This window comes from Aedes albopictus, chromosome 2 (genome assembly GCF_035046485.1).
Source record: "Aedes albopictus strain Foshan chromosome 2, AalbF5, whole genome shotgun sequence".
NCBI classification, from domain to species: domain Eukaryota; kingdom Metazoa; phylum Arthropoda; class Insecta; order Diptera; family Culicidae; genus Aedes; species Aedes albopictus.
The window spans coordinates 342,972,117-342,999,444 of NC_085137.1; the positions used below are offsets into that span (position 1 = coordinate 342,972,117).

At 40.3% G+C, this 27,328-nt stretch overlaps 1 long non-coding RNA gene across 3 annotated transcripts in view; it reads left to right on the forward strand.

The window, feature by feature from the left end:
- LOC134288283 (uncharacterized) overlaps nt 1-27,328 on the forward strand; it is a 585,889-nt gene that overhangs the window by 293,601 nt on the left and 264,960 nt on the right. Inside the window, exon 3 of one of the 3 annotated variants that reach the window (XR_009997878.1) lies at nt 19,470-19,577. The exons of the other annotated variants lie outside the window; for them this stretch is intronic. This is a non-coding gene — a long non-coding RNA (uncharacterized LOC134288283). Of the gene's footprint in view, nt 1-19,469; nt 19,578-27,328 lie in introns of those variants that run through there. 3 annotated transcript variants of the gene reach the window in all.

Below are 27,328 nucleotides of genomic sequence, written 5' to 3' on the forward strand. Positions count from 1 at the left end.
CCAATTCCAGTTTCCTGGATTTCATCCACTCCTCCACAACCGCGATCTAGTGGACAGTAGTCAAGTCCACTTCTTTGATCGATTCACCGTAGACCTCCAGCGTAATGTCGTCAGCAAAGCCGACGATTTTCACTCCCAACGAAAACTATAACCTCAACACCTCATCGTACATGACATTCCATAACACTGGACCTAGGAAGGAACCTTGCGGGACTCCTGAGGTTTTGTGAAAGCTCTTCCATCCCACCTCCGTGTCATAAACTTGTACTCGATTCTGGAAGTAGCCAAGAATCTTGTACAGGTACCCGGGTATCCTCAGACGCAAGAGCGCATCGGCAATAGCCGCTCAACTAGCACACACGTTCCTTACATCCGTTCCTTACATCCAGAGTCACTACTGCACAGTAGCGAATCCCCTTCCTCTTACGCAGTGTCGATCAAGCATATTGGCCTATATGGCGACGGGTCTCCGCGTGATTTCCCCACCTTTGGCAATAGATCCTGGCTTTGCCGCTTCAAAACCTCTGAGAAAGTTCACTCGTCCAGGCGTTTCTGCATAGCAGACTTGATCATCTCGGGAGCCTCTGCAATAGTTACTTTTAAGGCCAGATTCGGAACTTCGTTTGGATCTGGGGACAAACCTACGCTGAGGGGCTTTGCTATCACCACAAGTTCTTCATTGGTGACCCTCTCCTCATCGCCAGCCTCAGTTCCCGACTGTCCTACGAAACGAGGCCACGGACTAGGATCATGGCGCGGAAAAAGCCCCTCGATGATTCCCTCCATCATCTCTGGAGATTGCTCTGTAGGAGCCATCACACCTCTCGTCTTGGCCAAAACGATCCACTCTGACAGAGACCTCAAAGCAAGCCTTTTTGCTTGCTCTTATCTCGGTCTTAAGCGCGGCTTTTGCAGCGGCGAACACCACCCGCCGTTCGTTTCGCTCTTCCTCTGATTGTGCTCGCTGCATCCGCCGCCTAGCCCGTAGGCAGGCGCGGCGCAGGTCCGCAATCACGTCGGTACACTAGTAAGCCGGTGGCCTCCCATTTCTAGGGTGGGCTCGCCTAGGCATGGTTGCATCACACGTATGCGAGAGCACCGCTACCAGTTCATCGCTGTCTAAACCAAGTGGGTTTGCTCATGACGGAGCGCCTTCCAAAATACCCCTTCATCGAAGTATGATTTCTTCCACCTGCGAGGGCTTCACCTTGGCCTAGCCGCCTTTTCCTCTACTCGCTGGCTGCTGTTGTTGTAGTCGATACTGTAGCTATCCGCCAGGTGATCGCTGAGAATGTAGCTATCGTCTACTCTCCACTTCGAACTACTTGCTAGGCCAGGACTCCACACCGTTCCGATTAAAGGTACTCTTGGTACCGGCATAAGCCAGGACGATATCTAGCATGGCCTGTGTCTCTAGCAGGATCTTATCCCGCTGGTTCGTGAAACGGTTTCCCCATTCCACGGCCCAGGCATTAAAGTCTCCCCCTATTACCTCCGGCCTTCGTTCTGTTAGCACGGTCGTCATACAGTCCAGTATCTGCGTGTACTGCTCGATCGGCCATCTCGGAGGCGCATAACAGCTACAGAAGAAGACCCGTTTACTTTGGCGACCACGAAGCCTTCCTAAGTAGTAGACACCAGCTCCTGGATGGGGTATTTACCCGTCGTCCATATCGCCGCCATTTTTCTGGACCCATCCGCGACCCAATTTCCGTTGTTGGCGGGTACTCGGTATGGATTCCGCTGTGATGACTATATTCATCCCCCACTCAGAAACCGCCTGAGAAAGCGTTCAGTAGTTCAGGTTCAGCTGCGTTACCTGCACTGTGATTTGTTCACTGCGGCCTTCAAAGGGCACCTTGGACCATCCGTTGGATACCGGATTTCCTGGTACTAATCAGACAAATAGGTGGACTCGTGCAGCCTTGTACCTTATGGCCTTCGGTACCGCATCTCCTACACAGTTTGCTCCTATCAGGGCCTTTGCAGGCCCATGACTTGTGTCCTGGTTCCAGACGCTTGAAACAAACCTTCGGTGGCTCGTGGAACGTTAGATGACATACGGACATACGGCTACCTTGATCCTCCCCACTTTAACGGACTTCTTACGACTGCCACAGGTGCTAAACCAAAGCAACCTGTGTCCCTGCCGGCCCCTTCCGTAGCCCAACGGCTGCGGTGACCACCTGCACGTTGCACTGTTGCTGCAGTGCCGTAACGAGCTCTTCTACTAAGGTGACCTCGTCTAGGTTTTTCACCTTCAGAGTCGCCTGTGTAAAAACCCTCACCTCTACCTCTTCGCCAATGACTTCTTCCGCAAAACTTTAGCAGTCAACTCCCAGATCCTTGAGCTTGGCGTCGCTTCGCATCACCTTCAAGGCGTCCGGGTACTTAGAATGTTCGATCTTGATGACGAGCGCAACGGCTTCCATGCGCTTGGTACCTGCTCTTTTACGCCTTCTTGGTTTGGCGTCCCTATTCTCCTCGACCTGTGGTTTGTTCTTCTTCCTCTTCCGCTCGGCTTTGTCCAAGGAGAGTCCTCCTCTTGGTCCACCCTACTCTGCGGTTGCTGAAGGTCGCAACCCTCTGTTTTCTTCCATCCGGGTCAGATCAGTCTTTTCAGGCGCACCTTTTCCTTTTTTCCGGGATGCCCGGTTGGGGTCCGACTTGCCGGTATTACTGCCGACCTTCGGGGTTAGTATCTTCCTAGCCTTGCGGGCACCGCCAGACAGCACCTAATCTGACGGCTGCCTCACCCGCATCTGCGAGTGCTTATCACGAGCAGACGCATCCACCACTCCTTTTAGACTTCCTGTGAAAACGGAGGCCTCCGTCTGGGTAGACTTTGTAACCTTTACGTTCACCGGTTCCGCCGCTGCTGCTGTCATCTCGTGTCTCATGTGATCCTACTTGGCATCGTCCATCGACTTATGAAGTCGCAACAGGGTCGATTTCAGATCCTAACTTATATTGGACTTCGTGGACGCACGTGGAGTGGAGACTACGCGACTTGGTTTAGGTTCGTCAGGTCTTGGGACTGTAATCCCTGTTGCCCCTATGGGATTCCTCTAGCAAAGGTAAATGGACACACAGGATCATACCTAGCATGTCTAAATTTTCACTCGACAGAATTTCTGTCAGGCTATGGGTGCTTTAGGTGGTGTCTGCACAGATTCAGACATGCAGGCTCCCCCGCATGTCCGGAATGCGCAGACTGCGACGATACCTCGAGGCTTGTGCTCTTCCAATGCCCGGCCCACGTTTCGTGGAGCAAAGGTCGAGTATGCAGGGGATATGCGGTAGAGATATCACTCTGGACAACATTGTTGAAATGATGTGTATGGGAGCGAACAAGTTGGATTCCGTTACTTCCACGCCGTCCACGGTCGCCCTACAGACAAAATACGGGCCGACTAAGAGCAAGTGGATTGGGACCCTTCCGACGGATACATAGTCTGTAGTACTAGCCAGGACCCAAGCTTCCAGAGGAAAAAGGAACGCTTACCAATAGGTAGAGAGTACTCATTTACGACCTCCCCCCTTCACGAAGTCATCCCTAACAGGCGTACCGTGAACATAAGGAAGAGAGAGAGAATGAGTATTTAGAGGGTCGATCCCCACATAAGCCGAGGAACCACCTCTTGGGTACAAATCTGATCAGCAGAATTTCTCATTCTATAAAAAATAAAAACAGTATCCTGAAGGATACCAAGTCTGGAAGAGCATAGCAGCAAGACCAACACGAGAATTACCAATCGTAATTGACGAACTGATGACGTTAACCTTTCCCACTTTGAATTCAGAAATCCGAGCCGAAAAGCCACAAGTGGATCGTAAAATCCTCGTTAACATACCCTGCTGCTGCTGTGATACGAAGGATTTGATTTATATTTGAACAAGAATGCGCGCAGACAACGATGCGACGACGCACAACGAGAGGGGGTTCGCAACGAGGAGGTGAGGACGAGAAACGCATTTGTGCCGTCTTATCGCTTTATCAGTACCCATTTGCTGCTACCAACTTCTCCGATTTCACCAAACCCCTTCCTCTCGGTTATTCACACCATGAAAGTGCCGCGCCGGTGCGAATCGTCTCGGTTTCGGTTGGCTCTTCGTTTGTGCATCATCGATAACGGGCGCGAGCGCGCGCGAAAGATACCGCGTGGTTGCAAAAGTTATCTGCACGGTCTTAGCTTCCCTGCCATGCCGCCGCCGCACCACCGCCGTATTGGGTTTCATGTGCAGAAACGCGCTATTTGCGTTGCAGCGCGAGCGATATCGATTTGTTCCGGTGAAAGCGCTTGAAGTTGAACTTTAAGAATCATCCAAATGGAGAAGTTTGCCCCGCTTTGTACGTGTCTCGATGGCAGTATAATGCTCGATTTCATCGGTTTCGTGGGTAATCTCGATGAGATCGGAAAGCATTATCCGGCGAAATGGAGAAGAACGGAGAGCTGTTTGAAAGCTGTTTGCCTCATTTGTTGGCTTGTTCTCGGTAATCGATATTGTTCGATCTTGTTTTGATGATTTTCTCGCGATAAGGGGTAGAAATGAACGGACATCGTACTACTGAAATATTTTTGATTTCTGCGGTGTTCACTTAACGTTAAACAAATTGGGTTTAGAAATTATACCAACTTTGTTCCTAGGATATGGGATTGAGCACTTACAGAATCTAAAACTCCCAATAATGACAATAAATTTGTATGGTTTCTCAAACATTCAATCAATTTATATGTATCCCTTCTTAGCCAATCGACATAGTATGGCTCCACCACTGACCGCAAACCCATGATCCGACACACATATCAGGTGTGCTGATTAAAAACCGCAAGGCTAAACCATGTTTATAGCTAATTGTGTTCACACAAAAGACAACTTCTTGCCAACACAAGCAGTGAAGCGAAACTACTCACAATTCGATGTCATATTTAGGTTACCCAATCAAAACGTCTTTCAAGGCCTTTGATGTCGTACAATGACCATTACAACGGCTGAGAATGAGGTGTCGTCTGAGCAATCATCCATTGTTTGTAATTGTAATTCAAATAATATTACTTGTTTGCTTTGTGCTGTTGATTGTGTACCGAACAATTACATTGCCTTAATAGAATCCATGATTGGCTTCTTCTTTACTTACAAACACCTCCCTTTATATGTCTTATCAAGCACCAACTGCAGATGGTGCAATGCTACAAACACAAATCTTAAACATTTGTTTACCCACATGGGACAGGAAACGTATATCGAACTGTATAGGCAAACTGTATCTCAAAGAAAAGCGTCCACCCACAATATCAAGAAAAGAAGGTTTATGAGAGAGCTGCATTATCATATTTGAAAACTGAGCAAACAGCCAAAATGTGTTCACTCCTGAAAAGCAAGCGAGTCCTAGTTAGTACGCCCGGATATCGCTACATTCGGGATACGTTGTCCTTGAGCGTTGCTGTAACAGCAGTGCCAGTGGCAGCAGAGTGTCGCGTCGTGTCGGTACACACATTAGCATACCTATTTTTATGCATGTGAAACAATTATCCACCGCACACCATATGCAGCTTTAAAAGGGTGTCAACTCAGCCATGAAAATAAACTACACAACCCTTTTTGGCTTCCGGGGATGCCTGGCAGCTCATTTTGTTTATGAAAATGATTATAATCAGCTAAAATGTTTCTGAGTTTTTTTTTTCAGTTAACTCAAGCACCACTACCATTTGCAGTAGTATGTTACTCCACCAGACGGCGCACGATGGGGACGACAGCGTATTACTCTCCACAGCTAATGCTGCTGAAATTACCATAATGCAACTCCAGTGACTTAGAAGGACTCCATTAGCGCTGGGGGTTTTAGTGAATTCAGCTACTGTTCTCGTGGTTGCCGAGATACCAGCGTATGTGATGATGTTGATTAGTGAACAAAGGAGATTGGAACATTGCTTCACCACTAAAATATACCGCAAAATCGTAGTCAGAAACTTTTCAGTGTAATATTTTAGATGAAACTGGAAAAAAGTTTGTATAAGGAGTTCCAGCGGCATCACTGTCATAAACGCCAATTGAAAAACAATTAAAAAAATGGAAAATGCTTTTCTATACTCACATCATAAGGATAATAAACTTAGCGCAATTGGGGCAGCTGTCCACTATTTGCATTTTCTCGACTGTTCAGCACACTATGAAGCTGATTTTTTCAATATAGTTGGCAGCTACATAGGCTTGTTACCTATAAAAAACTGACAAGGTAGATTTGAAAGTAACCGAGAAATAACTGGTAGTAGAGATAAATTTTAATAAGAGCAATAGGGCCTTTTTTTTGTTACCGTACGGGTTTGGGCCGAAGGGTTTCAGATTTTCATGAAACTTTTTCCACAGGCAGAGCTCATGGATATATGAACAAAAAAAAATGAAAAAATATCAGGGTCGCCTATTTTCCCGGAAAACCCAGGTGATTTTTTTTTGTTTTCCCCTGACACTACTTACTTTGAAAAATCATAACTCAAGAACGAATCATCGTGGAGACAAAGTTTATTTTAGAAAATGAAAGAAAATTTTCTCAGAAATCCAAAAAAAATATGAACTGGAAAAAGTTTTCCACAAAACTTTCCACAGTTGAGAAAATTCGTAAAGAAAATCCGGAAAAAACTATGCCCGAACTCACGAAAAGTTTTCAAAAACAATTTTTTGAGAAGGCAACTTTATAAGCTTCAATAGCTGAAATTTTTTGAATGCACTTTTTTTTTCGTTTTTGAGTTATGGTCAATTTTGTTTCAAAATGTCCAAATGTGCCTTAAAAGCCTTTTTTGAAAAATCATAACTCAAGAACGAAGCATCGCAGAAACAAAGTTTTTTAACGGAAATGAAAGTAAATTTTCTCAGAAATCTAAAATAAAATAAATGGAAAAAACTTTACACAACATTTTCCAGCGTTGTGAAAATTCATAAAGAAAAGCCGAAAAACTATGGACGAACTGGCGGAAAATGTTTAAAACAATATTTTTGAGAAGGTGATTTCAAAGGGTCTGATCGCATAAATTTTTGGAATGCATTTTTTTTCGTTTTTGAGTTATCGCCAATTTTGTGAAAAATTACCTTATAATATAGGCTTACATGGTAATTTTTCACAAAATTAACCATAACTCAGAAATGAAAAAAAAAGGTGCATTCAAAAAATTTCAGCGATCAAAGCTTATGAAACTACCTTCTCAAGAATATTTTTTTGAAAATTTTTCGCGAATTCGGGCATAGCTTTTTCGGATTTTCTTTATGAATTTTCTTAACGGTGGAAAATTTTGTGGAAAACTTTTACACTTGTTTTTTTTTGATTCTTGAGAAAATTTGCTTTCTCGGGTCTTGCTAAAAATTCTTTAACAAATCCGATGAGTTTCAAATATGTTTCAGATTAAATACTTTATTATCTTTATTATTTTTATCCCCCCACCTCGGCCATCCGAAGAGTGGTAAGACAAAAAGTGAAATAAATATTTGTAACGGCCTAAAAAGCGAAATACAGTAAAAATAAATCAGCTCAATCGGAGCGTCGATTACGGAGAACGAGATGTATGAAGGTAGCCGTTTTTATTTATATTGAAAGGTGTAGTTTGGATGAACCTTATTGAAAACTTTGCTTTTCCATTACAGTTTGCAATTGGGTAATTCTCGCTGAGACCGGCCCACTACTTACACCTTGTCTTCAAAAATGTTCAAGGTGCCGATTTTCTGAATGCCGTCGCCTAAAAAGTAAGAAAAATGCATTTGGTTACTCAAATTGATGGACCCCCCGTTAGTTAGAGCCACAACAATTTTTGCAAACCCCTCGATTTTGGTCAAATGATGGTTCACTTAAACCGTTATAACTCGAAAGTTTCTCCAACAACCACCTCAAAACGAATTGTTGTTGAAAAGAGGAAAGATAGGGCTACTATTTACAATAATAAAAAGTTGGGTCGGCCATATTGATTTTGGCCGCCATCTTGGATTTTTATACCAAAACATTTTTTTCACCATGAGGGCAACCACCGATTTTCAAAAATTTTTCATCAATTGAAAGCTGGGACATTTATACATAACATATCAAAAAAATAGAGATGTCTTTTTCTTCTTTCAAAAGTTATCTGCCGTTTTGTAAATCATGCCACTTTTGCGCACTGGGCCCGGTGCCGGCCGTTTACACAAATGCAGAGTTATTTCGCAGTGTTTAAGAACACGAATTCAAATTCTGAATCCACTAATGGAAAGCTGAAGGTTTAAGCTTTTCAAAACACTAAAAAAGTTATAAAAACAATGCCCGCATCATTGAGAAACAGTTAAAACGGAAACGAACCTCCGATTTGGCCAAATTTTGCGTAACGCGCCTTTGTGTATACATGCAGGCGTAAACTCGGATACTGTTGCATGTCGTTGCCGTGCGAGATCGGTTTTGTTTCCCTGCGGCCATTCCACCCTTGACGGAATTACATACATTTAGGCGTATTCCGCTCAGCAACATAAATTGGAACTTCAAGGGTTAATTATTGTAATGTTAGTGCTGTAGTAAATCCAAATGAGTTGGAAATTAGGGTAAACTACTCTATATAGGGTAAATGGCCCTATTATCAAGACCACCCCTCCTTTGAAACATTAATAACGAAATAACTTATTGAACAAATTTGTTGACTTTTTATCCACTTTAATGCAAAGGGTGGGAAATTGCGACGACGTAGTGTCCTGGCAATCCTTGAAGATCTTTCCCAAAAACATTTGCTGCAAACCCTGTGGACTGAACATTGAGCCATTTTATTTTCTGGTAATGTGTTCGATGAAATAAGTCGAAAAATGAATTATTCATAGAAATTGACTTTTTATTCACTTTTACGCAAAGGGTGGGAGATTGTGACGACGTAGTGTCCTGGCGATCCTTAAGGATCATTCCCAAGGACATTTACTGCAAATCCTGTGGACTGAACATTGAGCCATTTTATTTTCTGGTAATGTGTTCGATGAAATAAGTCGAAAAATGAATTATTTAAAGAATTTGACTTTTTATTCTTTTTAACGCAAAGGGTGGGATATTGTGATGACGTAGTGTCCTGGCAATCCTTAAGGATCATTCCCAAGGACATTTGCTGCAAATCCTGTGGACTGAACATTGAGCCATTTTATTTTCTGGTAATGTGTTCGATGAAATAAGTCGAAAAATGAGTTATTCTAGGATATTGGATTTTTCATCCACTTTAACGCAAAGGGTGGAATATTGTGACGACGTAGTGTCCTGGCAATCCTTAAGGATCATTCCCAAGGACATTTGCTGCAAATCCTGTAGACTGAACATTGAGCCATTTTATTTTCTGGTAATGTGTTCGATGAAATAAGTCGAAAAATGAATTATTTAAAGAATTTGACTTTTTATTCTTTTTAACGCAAAGGGTGGGATATTGTGATGACGTAGTGTCCTGGCAATCCTTAAGGATCATTCCCAAGGACATTTGCTGCAAATCCTGTGGACTGAACATTGAGCCATTTTATTTTCTGGTAATGTGTTCGATGAAATAAGTCGAAAAATGAATTATTTAAAGAATTTGACTTTTTATTCTTTTTAACGCAAAGGGTGGGATATTGTGATGACGTAGTGTCCTGGCAATCCTTAAGGATCATTCCCAAGGACATTTGCTGCAAATCCTGTAGACTGAAAATTGAGCCATTTTATTTTCTGGTAATGTGTTCGATAAAATCAGTCGAAAAATGAATTATTCTAAGGAATTGACTTTTTTATCCACTTTAACGCAAAGGGTGGGAGATTGTGACGACGTAGTGTCCTGGCGATCCTTAAGGATCATTCCGAAGGACATTTGCTGCAAATCCTGTGGACTGAACATTAAGCCATTTTATTTTCTGGTAATGTGTTCAGTCCACAGGATTTGCAGCAAATGTCCTTGGGAATGATCCTTAAGGATTGCCAGGACACTACGTCGTCACAATCCCCCGCCCTTTGCGTTAAAGTGGATGAAAAAGTCAATTCCTTAGAATAATTCATTTTTCGACTTATTTTATCGAACACATTACCAGAAAATAAAATGGCTCAATGTTCAGTCCACAGGATTTGCAGCAAATGTCCTTGGGAATGATCCTTAAGGATTGCCAGGACACTACGTCATCACAATATCCCACCCTTTGCGTTAAAGTGAATAAAAGGTCAAATTCTTTAAATAATTCATTTTTCGACTTATTTCATCGAACACATTACCAGAAAATAAAATGGCTCAATGTTCAGTCCACAGGATTTGCAGCAAATGTCCTTGGGAATGATCCTTAAGGATTGCCAGGACACTACGTCATCACAATATCCCACCCTTTGCGTTAAAGTGAATAAAAGGTCAAATTCTTTAAATAATTCATTTTTCGACTTATTTCATCGAACACATTACCAGAAAATAAAATGGCTCAATGTTCAGTCCACAGGATTTGCAGTAAATGTCCTTGGGAATGATCCTTAAGGATCGCCAGGACACTACGTCGTCACAATCTCCCACCCTTTGCGTTAAAGTGAATAAAAAGTCAATTTCTATTAATAATTCATTTTTCGACTTATTTCATCGAACACATTACCAGAAAATAAAATGGCTCAATGTTCAGTCCACAGGATTTGCAGCAAATGTCCTTGGGAATGATCCTTAAGGATCGCCAGGACACTACGTCATCACAATATCCCACCCTTTGCGTTAAAGTGAATAAAAGGTCAAATTCTTTAAATAATTCATTTTTCGACTTATTTCATCGAACACATTACCAGAAAATAAAATGGCTCAATGTTCAGTCCACAGGATTTGCAGCAAATGTCCTTGGGAATGATCCTTAAGGATTGCCAGGACACTACGTCATCACAATATCCCACCCTTTGCGTTAAAGTGAATAAAAGGTCAAATTCTTTAAATAATTCATTTTTCGACTTATTTCATCGAACACATTACCAGAAAATAAAATGGCTCAATGTTCAGTCCACAGGATTTGCAGCAAATGTCCTTGGGAATGATCCTTAAGGATTGCCAGGACACTACGTCATCACAATATCCCACCCTTTGCGTTAAAGTGAATAAAATGTCAAATTCTTTAAATAATTCATTTTTCGACTTATTTCATCGAACACATTACCAGAAAATAAAATGGCTCAATGTTCAGTCCACAGGGTTTGCAGTAAATGTCCTTGGGAATGATCCTTAAGGATTGCCAGGACACTACGTCATCACAATATCCCACCCTTTGCGTTAAAGTGAATAAAATGTCAAATTCTTTAAATAATTCATTTTTCGACTTATTTCATCGAACACATTACCAGAAAATAAAATGGCTCAATGTTCAGTCCACAGGATTTGCAGCAAATGTCCTTGGGAATGATCCTTAAGGATTGCCAGGACACTACGTCATCACAATATCCCACCCTTTGCGTTAAAGTGAATAAAAGGTCAAATTCTTTAAATAATTCATTTTTCGACTTATTTCATCGAACACATTACCAGAAAATAAAATGGCTCAATGTTCAGTCCACAGGATTTGCAGCAAATGTCCTTGGGAATGATCCTTAAGGATTGCCAGGACACTACGTCATCACAATATCCCACCCTTTGCGTTAAAGTGAATAAAATGTCAAATTCTTTAAATAATTCATTTTTCGACTTATTTCATCGAACACATTACCAGAAAATAAAATGGCTCAATGTTCAGTCCACAGGGTTTGCAGTAAATGTCCTTGGGAATGATCCTTAAGGATTGCCAGGACACTACGTCATCACAATCTCCCACCCTTTGCGTTAAAGTGAATAAAATGTCAAATTCTTTAAATAATTCATTTTTCGACTTATTTCATCGAACACATTACCAGAAAATAAAATGGCTCAATGTTCAGTCCACAGGGTTTGCAGTAAATGTCCTTGGGAATGATCCTTAAGGATCGCCAGGACACTACGTCGTCACAATATCCCACCCTTTGCGTTAAAGTGGATGAAAAATCCAATATCCTAGAATAATTCATTTTTCGACTTATTTCATCGAACACATTACCAGAAAACGGGATGAATGACCCATAAAAGGTTAAAATCCCTGGTAATAAACAAACAACAACAACATTACCACAAAATAAAATGGCTCAATGTTCAGTCCACAGGATTTGCAGCAAATGTCCTTGGGAATGATCCTTAAGGATTGCCAGGACACTACGTCGTCACAATCCCCCGCCCTTTGCGTTAAAGTGGATGAAAAAGTCAATTCCTTAGAATAATTCATTTTTCGACTTATTTTATCCTTAAGGATTGCCAGGACACTACGTCATCACAATTAAAGTGGATGAAAAATCCAATATCCTAGAATAATTCATTTTTCGACTTATTTCATCGAACACATTACCAGAAAATAAAATGGGTCAATGTTCAGTCCACAGGATTTGCAGTAGATGTCCTTCGGAATGATCCTTAAGGATCGCCAGGACTCTACGTCATCACAATATCCCACCCTTTGCGTTAAAGTGAATAAAAAGTCAAATTCTTTAAATTATTCATTTTTCGACTTATTTCATCGAACACATTACCAGAAAATAAAATGGCTCAATGTTCAGTCCACAGGATTTGCAGCAAATGTCCTTGGGAATGATCCTTAAGGATTGCCAGGACACTACGTCGTCACAATATTCCACCCTTTGCGTTAAAGTGGATGAAAAATCCAATATCCTAGAATAATTCATTTTTCGACTTATTTCATCGAACACATTACCAGAAAATAAAATGGCTCAATGTTCAGTCCACAGGGTTTGCAGCAAATGTTTTTGGGAAAGATCTTCAAGGATTGCCAGGACACTACGTCGTCGCAATTTCCCACCCTTTGCGTTAAAGTGGATAAAAAGTCAACAAATTTGTTCAATAAGTTATTTCGTTATTAATGTTTCTAAGGAGGGGTGGTCTTGATAATAGGGCCATTTACCCTATATATAGTAGTTTACCCTAATTTCCAACTCATTTGGATTTACTACCGCACTAACATTACAATAATTAACCCTTGAAGTTCCAATTTATGTTGCTGAGCGGAATACGCCTAAATGTATGTAATTCCGTCAAGGGTGGAATGGCCGCAGGGAAACAAAACCGATCTGCCGGTGCGCATGGAAATGTATGGAGAAAACGTGGCTTAATTTACAAAACTGCAGATAACTTTTGATAGGAAAAAAAGACATCTCTAATTTTTTGATATGTTATGTATAAATGCCACAGCTTTCAATTGATGCAAAAATTTTGAAAATCGGTGGTTGCCCTCATGGTGAAAAAAATGTTTTGGTACAAAAATCCAAGATGGCGGCCAAAATCAATATGGCCGACCCAACTTTTTATTATTGTAAATAGTAGCTCTATCTTTCCTCTTTTCAACAACAATTAGTTTTGAGGTGGTTATTGGAGAAACTTTCGAGTTACAACGGTATAAGTGAGCCACCATTTGACCAAAATCGAGGGGTCTGCGAAAAATGTTGTGGCTCCAACTAACGGGGGGTCCATCAATTTGAGTAACCAAATGCATTTTTCTCACTTTTTAGGCGACGGCTTTCAGAAAATCGGCACCTTAAACATTTTTGAAGACAAGGTGTAAATAGTGGGCCGGTTTCAGCGAGAATTACCCAATTGCTGAACATTTTCATCATTCTTAACTGCATGTTCCTGTTTATGAAAATCAATAAAAACACATTTTAGTGAGATTTCTAATCTCCATTTAAACTAAATATAATTCCTGAAGCAAGCGCATTCAGCAAAAAAAACAGAGATTTTCTAAAACACATGCAACTGGGCATTATTATTGCGAATTCTGGGCGATTTTCTAAGAGATATTTAAAAAAAGGCAAAAACTCAGCTTCTCAAAAACTATTCGCAGAAGTAACTTTATGACTGCTCCATTAATTGTCAGACATATTTCCAAACACATTAGGGGCTGTCCATAAACCACGTGGTCATTTTTTTGGGACTTCTCAACACCCCCCCCCCCCTCCCGTGGTCATTGGTCCATACAATTTTTTTTTCTTCCATACAAAATGGTCATTGGCCGAACCCCCCCCTAATGACCACGTGGTTTATGGACAGCCCCTTACCAATCATGAGAAAGGTTCGGTGGCTTTGAAAGTTATTTCTTGCGATTCTCTTTGAATGAATTATGGGGACTAGATAAATTCGATAAGGATTTCTTAGAAGTATTGCTGATAAACAACAAAAAGACAACTGTCAGCGTTTTAAGCGGCATCCTGTGAGAATTCATGAAGTTTCATATGAAACTTTTAAAGAAATGAATATCAACATGCATAGTGGGAGTTCTTCGAAGTTATATGTTGTAATTTTTTGAATTAATGTCAAAGGTGGTGTTATGACTAAAACTAACTTCACTGGCCGGATATTAACCCCACGGTTCACTCGCAGAATAGCGCTTTTTCGGACTTGGTTTAAAAACACGTCGAACTTGAACTTCACGGGTAGTTTATTAACTACAACAAAAAACACGGATCGATACTTCAAATGCGGACTGTATATTTTATTGCCGGCGCGACCGACGTACGGGAGAAGACTTAATTAATCAATCTGTGTTGCTGTTCAACAGCGTGATCGGTGGCACTCAAAAGCCGGGGATCGGGGACTACCTGCACGACCTACTCTGCTATCGGGCTGCGGTGCGCAAACTAGACAAGGTTCCCATGCTCATTCTGTTTCTGTTCGACTGGTGAGTCATATATCGGACTACCTGTGTCTAAACTATTCTGTACGTAACAGGTGGTCTAGTGGCTACCGCTTCTGATTCGCATGCAGAAGGTCATGGGTTCAATCCCTGGCCCATCTCTTTCATCCTACTTTGTATCTTTCTATCCACTTTCTCTCTTTCTCTCTCTTCTCTACATATACAACTCATGTATATTAATATGTTCATAGCCATCGCTACAACCAGAAACGAATTGGAAAAAAGTCGTTTCCCTCCCATCCAACTTCCACTCACAACACAGTGTATATGACGCCTACAAGTTATGCAACCAAAGCGTGTTGTGCCGCTTGACCATATTCACCTTATTCACCACACAATCTATCACCTTACGATCACTATAAATAGCCCCTATCCATGGATCGCATCACCGACCCAACGGTGACTCCCAAATCTCCCATCCTTTCCGTCTAACAAATACCCCAGTCCGTGCTGGTTGTGGGGATGCAGAGGTGATCTCGGTCTTTAGTAGCAACAACAACCAGCACACTCTAACATTCCTTTCCCTTCCCAACTGACTATAAGGACGTGGCCGGCGCCGTTATCGATCCAAAAATGTATGAGCTGCTTAAATTTCACTTTGAGAATTAGGCCGCCATCGTTGATATTCTGGTTGCCATTTTTGGACTCCGGACATCTTTTCCATACCAAATATACCCACATTACATGATTTAGAGTCTAAAATTTTATTGAACAGCCGCCATCTTGAAATTCGAGCTGCCATCTTGAATATTAGGCTGTCATCTGGAATTTTAAGCCAATATCGTGAAATTTCTGGTCTCAAGTGTTGATTTCCGCACAGAATTCGTCAACATGTTACACAAATAGTCGCAGTTTGATGTGTTTCATGATGGGGCTTGATTCAGTTTTATACAGTGTGTAAAAAAATCGAAAGTTGAAAGTGAAGATTGACATTTTCGTTTTTTCATTCGTGTTTGGCCACATTCATTGTCAGTTGAATGCCTCTCTTTTTTCATTCAATTCTCTGTCACGAATATTTTTTCACACGTCGTAAAATGTCCAATTTCTGTCAACAGACGCAAAATCCGACTTAATGTACAAATAGAGCAGTTAATTCGGATTCTAATTAACTACTACACACAAGATTTGAGGTGATTGGAAGAATAATTGGGAGTTACGGTCTAGTTATATTTCTCAGTAAAAATTGTCAGTGACAGAAAAATGAATGAATAAGTGAGAAAATTCGTTCACCAAAATGAATTTTATTTTGATCCCTCAGTTGAGATTTTTAAAATTTGCGTTTAATTTGACTCATTGAAATTGAAAATTTTAAACTCTGGTTTTATATGCGACCAGTTCTACCGGTGCTGGTCTGGATCACTGAAATGGCCATAACTCCGGAACGCCTTAACCGATCCGAACCATTTTCAATAGCAAACAATGCGATAAAATTCCGGGTCGATTCGAGCTATAATCAGAAATATAATCGGCCTATGGGAAATACCTTAAAAGTGAGTGAACTTTTTTGTTCACAGACATACATACACACACACATACTCACACACGCATACACACACATAGATACTCACAGACATCATCTCAATTCGTCGAACAGAGTTGATTGGTTTATGTGACATGACCCACCGAGCCTTCTATCGAAAATTCGTTTTTTGAGTGAACATATAGCCTTTCAGTTCACTTAGGTAAACGAGAAAGGCAAAACAATCCTAAAAGCTCGAAATCTGAAAAGTATTTTGATATGCCCAATTCAAAATTGACAAAATGGTCACTTAAACCCTTTTGCATCTGGACCCCTCAATTATTTGTGCAAGATTTCCAATAAAATCAAGAGACTACGATTTCATACATTAGGGTAAATCGACAATTATTGCACACCTCAAAACTGGCCAATTGTTGCACACTACATGCTTTTCTAATGAGGTTACCCTGAATCTTGTAACTCTGCTGCGTTTTGTAGATTATTAGCCTTGGTAATCAACAATTTGGTTAAAATTAATAGGTATAAGCCCAAGCAGGACAAAATTGTGTATGTAAATTTTATTCATGAAGCAATAAGGCATTTTTGGAGCCTTTTATATTCCCATAAAGTAAAAAATTAAGTTTTAGAAAGACAATCTTACACTAAGAACTTTTTAACATCGTGTCAAACTTGTCTTCGTTTGCTTTGAGGTGCTTTTCTGGAAGAAATCCTTAAGAAGCTAATGTCGGATAGTTTTAAATAGTTAGATATATAACTCGGTTAAGTACGAAAAACACGTATCTTCACAGCTGTCGAAAGGACCTGCGTAACGAAGTAAAATATATAAACAAGAAACAAAGTGACTTTTATTTCTTGTTATTTTTGTTTTGTAAAAATAGAGGGTTAAGAATTCACACTAGCGCTAGTAGTGGCGAACTGTGGGATGGTTATGTATTCCATAATTATACTAATTAAGGTTGTTTATGGTTATTGAGCTACTCACTTTTCCATGACGTTAAAAAATATACTTAACTTTCATGATAAAATAATGGCATGAAACGAACTCACCAATTCGAATAAGTACCCTTCTACATCAATTTCTGTTGTACGCTGACCAACACACTGACTGTGTCTATTTATTTGTTTGTTTGTTTATTTTCGACACTTTACACCAGAGGTGCATTCATGTCTTTACGACTGACTGTGTCGTTATAAGGAGCAGCCCGATCGTACGGGAATTAAAAGCGATTGAAATACAGGATCAAACAAAAAATAAATAAATCAACAAAGTGTAGAATTAGCATTTATGTTAAAATACACGTTAATACAAACAAAAAAAAAATCAACAAGAAAACGTACCTATATGGGATGCTGATTTTCTGAACTTCTGGAGTAATACCAGACAATGCATTTTATTGAATTTATGAATAAAGTCAAGTTAATCAGAAATCGATAGTTAAAAAGCAAGCGAACAAAAAAAATTCCCAACTATTTAATAAGCATTGGATGATCTTCTCTGAAAAAAAAAATCTTGCATAGATGTAGAAATGTACTCCATAATTGTTTCAATTTTTTTTTTCGAAGCTGCTGAAATCCCGTAAACAGTTGAGACATCAATATCCATACTAATAGAATCAGATATTTCTTGAGGAATTTAAACAATTTATCTTAAATAAAGGATATTTGGCGAAAGACATTTGATCAAATGATGTTGAGGTGTACTTTATGCGTGATTATACATCATACAGCAGTTCCTATTTCTATAGAACAGTTGGACCTCAATGATTTACACTTAGTCGAAGATAGGATAAAAAACATGCCGAAAACGTCGTCATTCCCCCTATTTTTTCAAAATTCTCCAACGATTTTTTTTTCTTCAATTCTGCTCGAACTTTCTTCCAGATTTTTTTTTGTTCATGGATTTTGGATTATCCTGAAAGGAAGCTAAAATTTCAAAGTATGCCATCTGGAATTCCACAAATTTCAGCATCTTCAATAGCCTACATTTTCTAAAATAATAAAAAGATAATAATTAAGAATATACAGGGAATAGACAAAATGATCGGGACAGGCAAAATGTGCTCTTTTCAAAAAATGTTCAATTAGCTGTAACTTTTCGAAAAGTACATCAAATATTCTCAAATTTTTACTGTAAGTTTATTAACTAGTTGTGTATCAGTGCTTCAAATTTGGGAAAGATCGGGTAATTCTTCACGTAGTTATAAAAATTCTTGGAAAAGGTAAAATTAGCCAACTAGCCGATAGCCGAATTTGAGCTGTTATATCTCCGGATTTATTGAACCGAATGCAATGAAATTTTGACCATTTATGACTTATATAATGAGCTTTTTGGGTCTCCAGTTAGTCTAGTGGTTAAGGCTATGGATCACCAATCCGGAGACGGCGGATTCGATTCCTGTTCCAGTCGGGGGAATTTTCTCGACTCCCTGGGCATAGTGTATCATTGTACTTGCCTCACAATATACAAATTCATGCAATGGCAGGCAAAGAAAGCCCTTCAATTAATAACTGTGGAAGTGCTCAAAGTTGAAGCGTGGCTGGCCAAGTCCCAGTGGGGACGTAGAGCCAAGAAGATGAAGAAGATAATGAGCTTTGAAAAACTTTTGACTTAACTTAAAATTCTTAACACGGAAGAAAATTATAACGATTAGATTATTTTTCTAATAAAACACCAAATTTCCTTAAATTTCAACAACGTTTCAAAGTTCAAGATGCTATATATAGTTCATTTAAATTCCCTCTGATTTCCTTGAATACAGATATGTTTTGAGTAACATCATAGGCAGCAATTCATTGGAAAAGTAATGGGATGCATATTAAAATTAGACCAATTTACTAAAAAATCATAAAATTAATGAAATCGCTATAACTTTTTCTCTTGTTATTAATTTCAAGTTGAGTCAAACGTTTTTCAGAGCTCATTATGTAAGCCATAAATGGTCAAAATTTCGTGTCATTCGGTTCATTGAATTCGGAGATATAACAGCTCAAAGTTGCCTATCGGATAATTCTACCATTCTCTAAAATACTTATAACTTCGTGCAGAATTGCCCGATCTCTCCCAAATTTTGTCCACTGATACACAACTAATTGATCAACTTACAGAGAAAGATTGAGAACATTTGATGCACTTTTCGAAAACTTACAGCTAAATGAACATTTTTTGAAAAGTGAAAATTTTGCCTGTCCCGATCGTTTTGTCTATCCCCTGTAGTATTATTTTTAAAAACGGTTACATAAAACTAATTTTGTTTTTTTTTTTCAGGTAATGATCCAGAGCTATTCTTCTTATGATGTTCAAAACAATAGTGTAAGTTGATACTATCAAATATGGGGCACAGTTATTAAGGCGGACAATATACTATTCTCTTAAGTATTACTAGTTAACTGATTACGCTCAATGTTTCATCAACGAATTTCAATTTAGGCAAATAATAGGCAATTTTGATGTTTTTTATTTGTTTATTGTACTGCACTAAAAATCCAGCTTGTTAAATCCAAAAAAGTCCTCAACATTTTGCATATCCCCTTAACACATGAAGCTTATATATTTGCACATGGAGAGTGAGTTTGTCAAAGGAAAACAACAAACAATCCTTCATTCCTCAGTAATTTATTGATTTCCTGTAATTCAGTGACCTTCCGGTTTATTAGTCTCCATGCCACGTCACGTTTCATAGGATAATTCCTAGGCTCAGTTCAGCTCCTACACACCTCGGTAACGACGCAGTTGGCGCAGTTCCGAGCACTAGTGCAAAAATGTCCCATCCAGTTCAGTCTCAATTGTTTTCCTGGACATGTTAATGCCGTATAATTTAATAGGAAAATCTTACTCCCCCGCTTCACACGAGGGCACCACGGTCCTTGTATGTCAGTTTTGTCTGATAAGCGTTCATGCTGCAGGCATGTGCCGCTTCACTTTCGATTCTTCCGGTTGGTTTACCAACCTGCTCCCAGTTGGTCGGCCGGCCGGTACCCGAGAGGTAACGTAGATTTACTTTTCTGCCGAGTGCTGTATCCGTTGCATCGAGGTCAAAGAGTCTAGCAACAGTAGCTGACATACTCCATTATTTCGAGCCAGCCACCCCGAAAGTGCGCACATGTGTATGTGACTGGTCCCTCCAGGTCCCTTCGAGTTGAGCTGAAAGGGCTCGGAAAAATTCACATTAGAAAGCGACTCCCGGTCGTCGTGTGAGCACGATTGCGAATGTTGGTACGTGTCATTCCCCGGGTACCAAGCTTTTCCTGCTTCGCATGGTAAAAGTCCTGATATGCTGCTGGTGGTATGGTGGGAGCGCCTTAAGTGCACCAAGTGGTCGACGCTGGCTGGGAGCCTGTTTCTCAATAAAGGAACAAAACCTTTCGGGCGTGTGTGCGGTTTTAACGTTGTCCCGGTGTCATCATCAGGCACAAAAGCTAACTCCCGGTCGGTGGCAGCAGCAGCAGCAGCCGCCATCTTTATTGTAAAATTTCAACAAAGAGCTAAAGAGACACATGGCCGTCGGAAGGCCGGAATATGTAGGTAGGTAGTTAGGTACGTGTGCCATGTCATGCTCTACCGCCGCCGCCGCCGCCATCGCTAGCATGCTCTGGTGTGGGCTCCTTTTCGAGAGCTGCCTGCTGCCACAATGGGCCGTTGGGATCAGCTGGAATGTGTTGAACAAGTTCCAGTACGGTCCCATCTTCATAATGAACCACAAGAGGCTTACTGGATGGGCAGTTTCAAGGAGATGATATGCTCTAAATTAAAGGATCAGCTCGGGTTAGAGTGATGGAGAAGGAAACCGTCTGGCAACTGTGTCTTGCTGAGAATGGACAGTTATAGAGATAAGTAACAATAATTGTTTTATGCGGTATGTATTAGCTTTATAAAGTGATTACGATTCGTCTAAAATATTAACTTTTCCCCTTGCAACCTGTACAATAATTCAAAAATCTATAGAGAAATTATCGAGCCTTTGGACATAACAGCCAATTTCAATTCATTACCATAATTCAACACAGCCTTCCTAAAATATAATAGATATGCGTCGCACAGCACCTTCATCATCCGCCCCCGAACACAACTAGACCTTCACGACATCATTGAGCGTAATTAAACAGATTCAGCCCAATTGTGGGCCTGCTGAGTTATGGTTGGCCAACGCTGCAAAATTGTCGCACAGTCAAATTAATTTGGCCCTTCTTTTATTGCCACCACTACCTACTGAGTCTTGGTCCGGTCGGCCAATGGGTCATTAATTTCTTGGGCGAATGTTTATCATTGCGTCCGGGCACCACCCTGTTTCGTTGCCAAATCGCGACGCAAACCGGAAGTACCGTTTTAGGGATGGTGTTGCATCGAAATGTTTTATATCTATATCGATGATAATGAATTTTGTTCCTTGCACTTGAAAGTGGCTGTTGAGGATGAGCATGATGTTTTTGAACCACAGTGATGCTTTCTATGCAACTTCATTCGAGTTTTTTACTTACTTTCTTATTGTCCCCCTGCGTTAGCCGGGGCCACATCTTTGTTTCTGTTGACGTTGGTCTACTTTTCACTTGGCGGCTACTTTATCAAGAAAACTGGGTGCTCTATCCTTCTTTTAAATACTTACCGTACACCTCGTAGTTGCTACTCCGTGATTGACCTGAGCTACCGAAATTGCACAGAGAACCAATAGGCTTGGGGCTTGAGATTTGCCACCATCCTCAATGTACACGTTTCGAGAGCTCAAACTTTATAGGGACAATAACGGCGCTAGCCACGTCCTTATGGTCTGCCGGGGGAAGGGAAGGAATGGTAGTTCGACAACTGTTGATACTAGAGGTTGAATGTACTACTGGACCCTCCACAGTTGTCACGGGAAAGAGTTTTGTTAGTAGAAAGGGATTGATAGTTGCATAGATCAAGGATTCTGGTAAGCGATGCGATCCATGCAACAATAAAGTATACACACAAATGTGTCACCTCACAATTTGGAAGAAATATGAGACCATGAAAATATAAAATGAATATTTATGGAATGAACAAGATTTTATGTCACCTCGCAATTGGGAGGACTGGTGAACCAATATGCTACTTGTCTTGAAATCGATATATTGAAACAAAACTTTGTGCCGGACCGCACAAACTTAGGAAAAGATACAAGCGCATAGTTGCGGATCAAATCAGTGTGGCCAGCACCGTAAGGTGGCGAACTGTACAAAAAAACAGGAGAATTTATTTAAAAATTTGGCCGACACTTGAAGTAACAAACTTTGCAGTTCTTGTTGAGTAAATATATGATGGATGATTTTAAACTAATAGATACATTTACTGCGTTTTTTTTTTCAAAGAAAAACAAGGAACAGGCTCACCGATCATCAATTATTCACTCGAGCACCCGTCGACCTATCGCTAAAACTGATACGATCGTGCAATACTACTTCTCGACACTAGCATGCACAGCAAGGAACAACACAATACTTGGTCCTACAAAACTTATTCAAATTTCAGGGGTACTACATTTTTCAAATTTTCAACAGAAAATGTTGCTGTTGGAATCTTAGCCATCACTTCTCACAATTCTGAAGATATTCCAGGTGAGCTTAACTATTTAAGTCTTTTTCATCTGCGATTCGCAGAGTTCTTCAGTGTCCAGTTCTCAACTGAAGAAATGTATAAGTTGTAGGTGAAACAGGTTCATTTTTCCGAAGATAAGCACAGTTAGTGAAATAAAACAGAATTCGCTCGTCCGTACTATTTTTTTTTTCATAATTCTTTTTTTTTTCTAAGCATTCATTTAGAAAAAACATTCACGGATTTCTTCGAAAATTTCATTTATTTCTTCAGAAATTCCTCCAGTTATAAATTTTTCCATGGATTCATTCCGAAGTTGTTCCATGGATTCCTAAAAAATCCATGAGTTTCCTTAAAATTGCTCCTGAGATTCTTCGAAAAATTCTTCCTCCAACTTCTCATAGAAAACCAAATATCTGAATTTCTTAAGAAATTTCGACAAAGTTTCTTTTAGAAATTCTTCCAGGGACTGAAATTTCTCCAAGACTTCCTTCATATATTCGCTTAACCTTCCAGGACGCGCGCCATCAAGCAACCGAAACTGCACAGCGCTCGCGGTGTATACGAAAAGCGAGGTTTTTTGGTAGTGTTGTACTTTTTACAACAGCGCGCACACTGAAGGGTTAAGATGAAACTGGAAGCATTTTTTTAGGTTCTTGATTTTTTCATTAAATAACGAAGCAATGTCTTCAAAATCGGATTTCAAATACATTTAGAGGAAGGATCAAGGTATCTCCTAATTTTGTTTTCCAGGTGAAAAACGTTAACCAATTTTTCAAAACCCATGTTTTAGAAATTCTTATTTTTTTTTCAACAAAAAACATTTTCCACCAAGAAAAAAAGCTCTTGATATACGTTGAGCCTTTCTCTAAATGTATACAAAAACCGATGTTGATAGTAATGCTACGTTATTTAATAAAAAATAAGAACTAAAAAATTGGAAATGCATCCAGCTTCGTCTTTCCCGGAAATTTCACCAAAAATCTCTTAGGATATTTTTTATAGATTTCTTTTTAAATGTGTCCTGAGATGACCACAGAAATTCTTCTAAAGTGTCCCTTCGAAAATCCTTCTTAAGGATTTCAAAGTTTCTCAAATAATGCCTTCATAATTTTCTCCAGGAATCCGGAAGCGACATCTTTCTTTATTATTGAGCCCTAGTCCGGTTCATCTCCGTAATAAAGAATCTTTCTTAGATTGTTTCATATTTCTTATTTTCTCATTTTTATTCAGCAAATCTATTCATACAGGTGTTGCTTCACGAATTCCTTCAGAGATTCAATTGGACATATGTGCAGAAGTAGCTCCAGACATTACTTTTCCTCGATATTTCCTAAGAATTTCTCAAGAGACTGTTCGCATTTCTCATGGATTTATTTAGAAAATCTACCTACTACTCTATTGATGGATTTCTCCAGGAATTTCCCAAAAGTTTCACAATACTTAAATTCTCTTGGAGTGCCACCAAGCGTTTTCCAAGAAGTCCCTGGTATTCATCCATATTTTTTCAGAAATTCTTCCTGAGATTCCTTTATGAACTTCCCTAGGATTCCTTCTAAAATGCCTTCAGGGATATTTACAGAAATTGAACTAAAATTTTCATCAAAAATTTCTTCAAGGATTCTTGTAGTTATTCGTCAATGGGTTCTTCTGAAAATTCACGAAGGATTCTTTCAGAAATATCTCAGTATTTTTAAGGACTTCTTTGGGTGTTTCAGCAAGGGATTTCGTCGAAAGTTTTTCCAATGTTTGCAATAAGTACGCCTTGAAAACATTCTGCAGAAACTCTTTAATGAGTTCTTCCAGAAATTCCTTGACAAATTCCTGACGAGCTTGGTGGTCTAGTGGCTACCGCTTCTGATTCATATGCAGAAGGTCCTGGGTTCAATTCCTGGCTCGTCCCTTTCCTCCTACTTTGTATCTTTCTATCTACTTTCTCTATCACTATCTCTCTCTCCTACATATACATCTCGCTAGAACCAGAAACGGATTCAAAAAAGCCGTTTACCTTCCTTCCAACTTTCATCACAGCACAGTGTTAATCTATCATATAACGCCTACATGTTATGCAACCAAGCGGACTGTGCTGCTTCACAGTAGTCTTCACACAATCTATCGCTTCACGCCTGGCATCCTTGCACCAATGCATGATCCATCTGCCAAAAATAAACATTTTCCACCAACACACCAACATCCGTATGACCTTGTGCAGGCGCAGAGGATTCAACGGCCTGATGTGGGCAAGCGATTGCAATCATCACTTCCCTCCCCTACTCCGTTGACGCAGCAGGCGCCATTGTCGCCTGAAAACACAAGACCACCAATGCTGACACACGGAAGATGCCTGTTAGTCCCAAGCAGCTATCTCATTGGTTCCTTGTGTGAGTGTAGCTGATCGGGCGATACTGGAGTAGCAACTGCGGGCGTTCAATCAAGCTCAAGCTCAAGCTCAAATTCCTTGACAAATTCCTTCAGGGATTCGTGCAGAAATTGGCACAAAAGTTTTTCTAATTGCTTTTGGGATTCCGTCAGACATATCTCCTGCGATACCTTCAAACATTCTTTCAGGATTGTTTTCAGCAGTGCTGCCAGAAATTGCACAAAAATACTGGAGGACTCTTTTCAATTTCTTGAGGATTTATTCTTTTTCTTTTTCTAAAGAAATTCCTGAATGAATTGGAGATTCCTAAAATAAATTTTTGAAAAATTTCAAGAAGGATTCCAGGAATAAGATTCCTGAAATTTGTTAAATAATCTTTTGAGAAATTCATGGAAATATTTTTAGTGAAGTTCCTAAAGGAATTCCCTGAGATATCTCTGAAGAAATTCCTCAAGAAATGCGAGAAACTTCTAGCGGAATTTTGAAAATACTAAAGTCCAAACAGCCTGGAGGAATTTCTGAAAAAAAAATCTGGAGAAATTCCATGAAGTGTTGCTGTGTAATATCCGAGGGAATCCCTGAAGAGTATTCTAATAAGGCATCTACCTAAGGATTTTATGATGGATATTCTAGTAAAATTGTTGAATAATCTTTGAAAGATCTTCAGGAATACATTAGCAGAAATGCTTCAAAGAATTTCCCGAAAAATTTCTTAAGATATCAGAGGAAGTCACGCAGAAATTTTTGATAACCAAATTGAGGAAACTTTTAAAGGATTGAAAAGGAACTGGCTCGTGTGCCGAAGGAAGCCTCGCGGAAACAACTTTTGCAGGAATCCCTTGAGGATGCTAGAATTTCTAGAGAATTTTTTTTTTTGCGGAATTTCTGAAAAAATGCCAAGGAACAATCCATGTAGGGATATAAACAGGAATGCCTGCAAAATCTCTGGAGTAATTCTAGATGGTATCCCGAAGGAATGTATAGGGCATTGTCTGAAAGAACCTCTGGAGAAGTTCCAGCAAAAAATTCCGAAAGAATTGCTGGAAAAAAGCGATGAAGGCATTCACAATTTCTCTGTGTGTAGGAGAAAAAAGTACCTCTGGAGCCGGCCTTCTGCTTTCTCCGTGCAGCAAGAATCTGTGACGGTATCCCAGCTATAAGATTCTAACGAAAATATCACTCGATTACATCACATTATGTTGTAAATCTCGTTTGACATCTCATTATATTATGTTGATGTTTTGATTCTTCGGCATTAAGAAAATAATAATTGTATCAAATTGTGATCTAAACAAGCTACCTTGTTGTTAGAGTTTATATCACATTTTGTTTTAAACTGACAATAACAAAATATGTTACTTTCTTGTTCTAGATCAGTGATCTTTTTGTTAAGTTATAGTGAAACATTATAACACCATAACACAATATGATACAAACTTTATCTAATTTTCTAGTCGGGGTCTGCGAAGATGTTCCTGCAGAAATCTCTGGAGAAATTCTGGCTAAAAATTCTAGATATAACCCTGCAGGTGCAGGAATCTGTATAGAAATAACAGCCAGGGATTCCTCCAGAGATTCCTCCAAGGAATCCATCAGGGATTTCTTCAGGGATACCTCCAGGGAATCCTCCAGGGAATCCTCCAGGGATTCCTCCAGGGATTCCTCCAGGGATTCCTCCAGGGATTCCTCCGGGGATTCCTCCAGGGATTCCTCCAGGGATTCCTCCAGGGATTCCTCCAGGGATTCCTCCAGGGATTCCTCCAGGGATTCCTCCAGGGATTCCTCCAGGGATTCCTCCAGGGATTCCTCCAGGGATTCCTCCAGGGATTCCTCCAGGGATTCCTCCAGGGATTCCTCCAGGGATTCCTCCAGGGATTCCTCCAGGGATTCCTCCAGGGATTCCTCCAGGGATTCCTCCAGGGATTCCTCCAGGGATTCCTCCAGGGATTCCTCCAGGGATTCCTCCAGGGATTCCTCCAGGGATTCCTCCAGGGATTCCTCCAGGGATTCCTCCAGGGATTCCTCCAGGGATTCCTCCAGGGATTCCTCCAGGGATTCCTCCAGGGATTCCTCCAGGGATTCCTCCAGGGATTCCTCCAGGGATTCCTCCAGGGATTCCTCCAGGGATTCCTCCAGGGATTCCTCCAGGGATTCCTCCAGGGATTCCTTCAGGGATTCCTCCAGGGATTCCTCCAGGGAT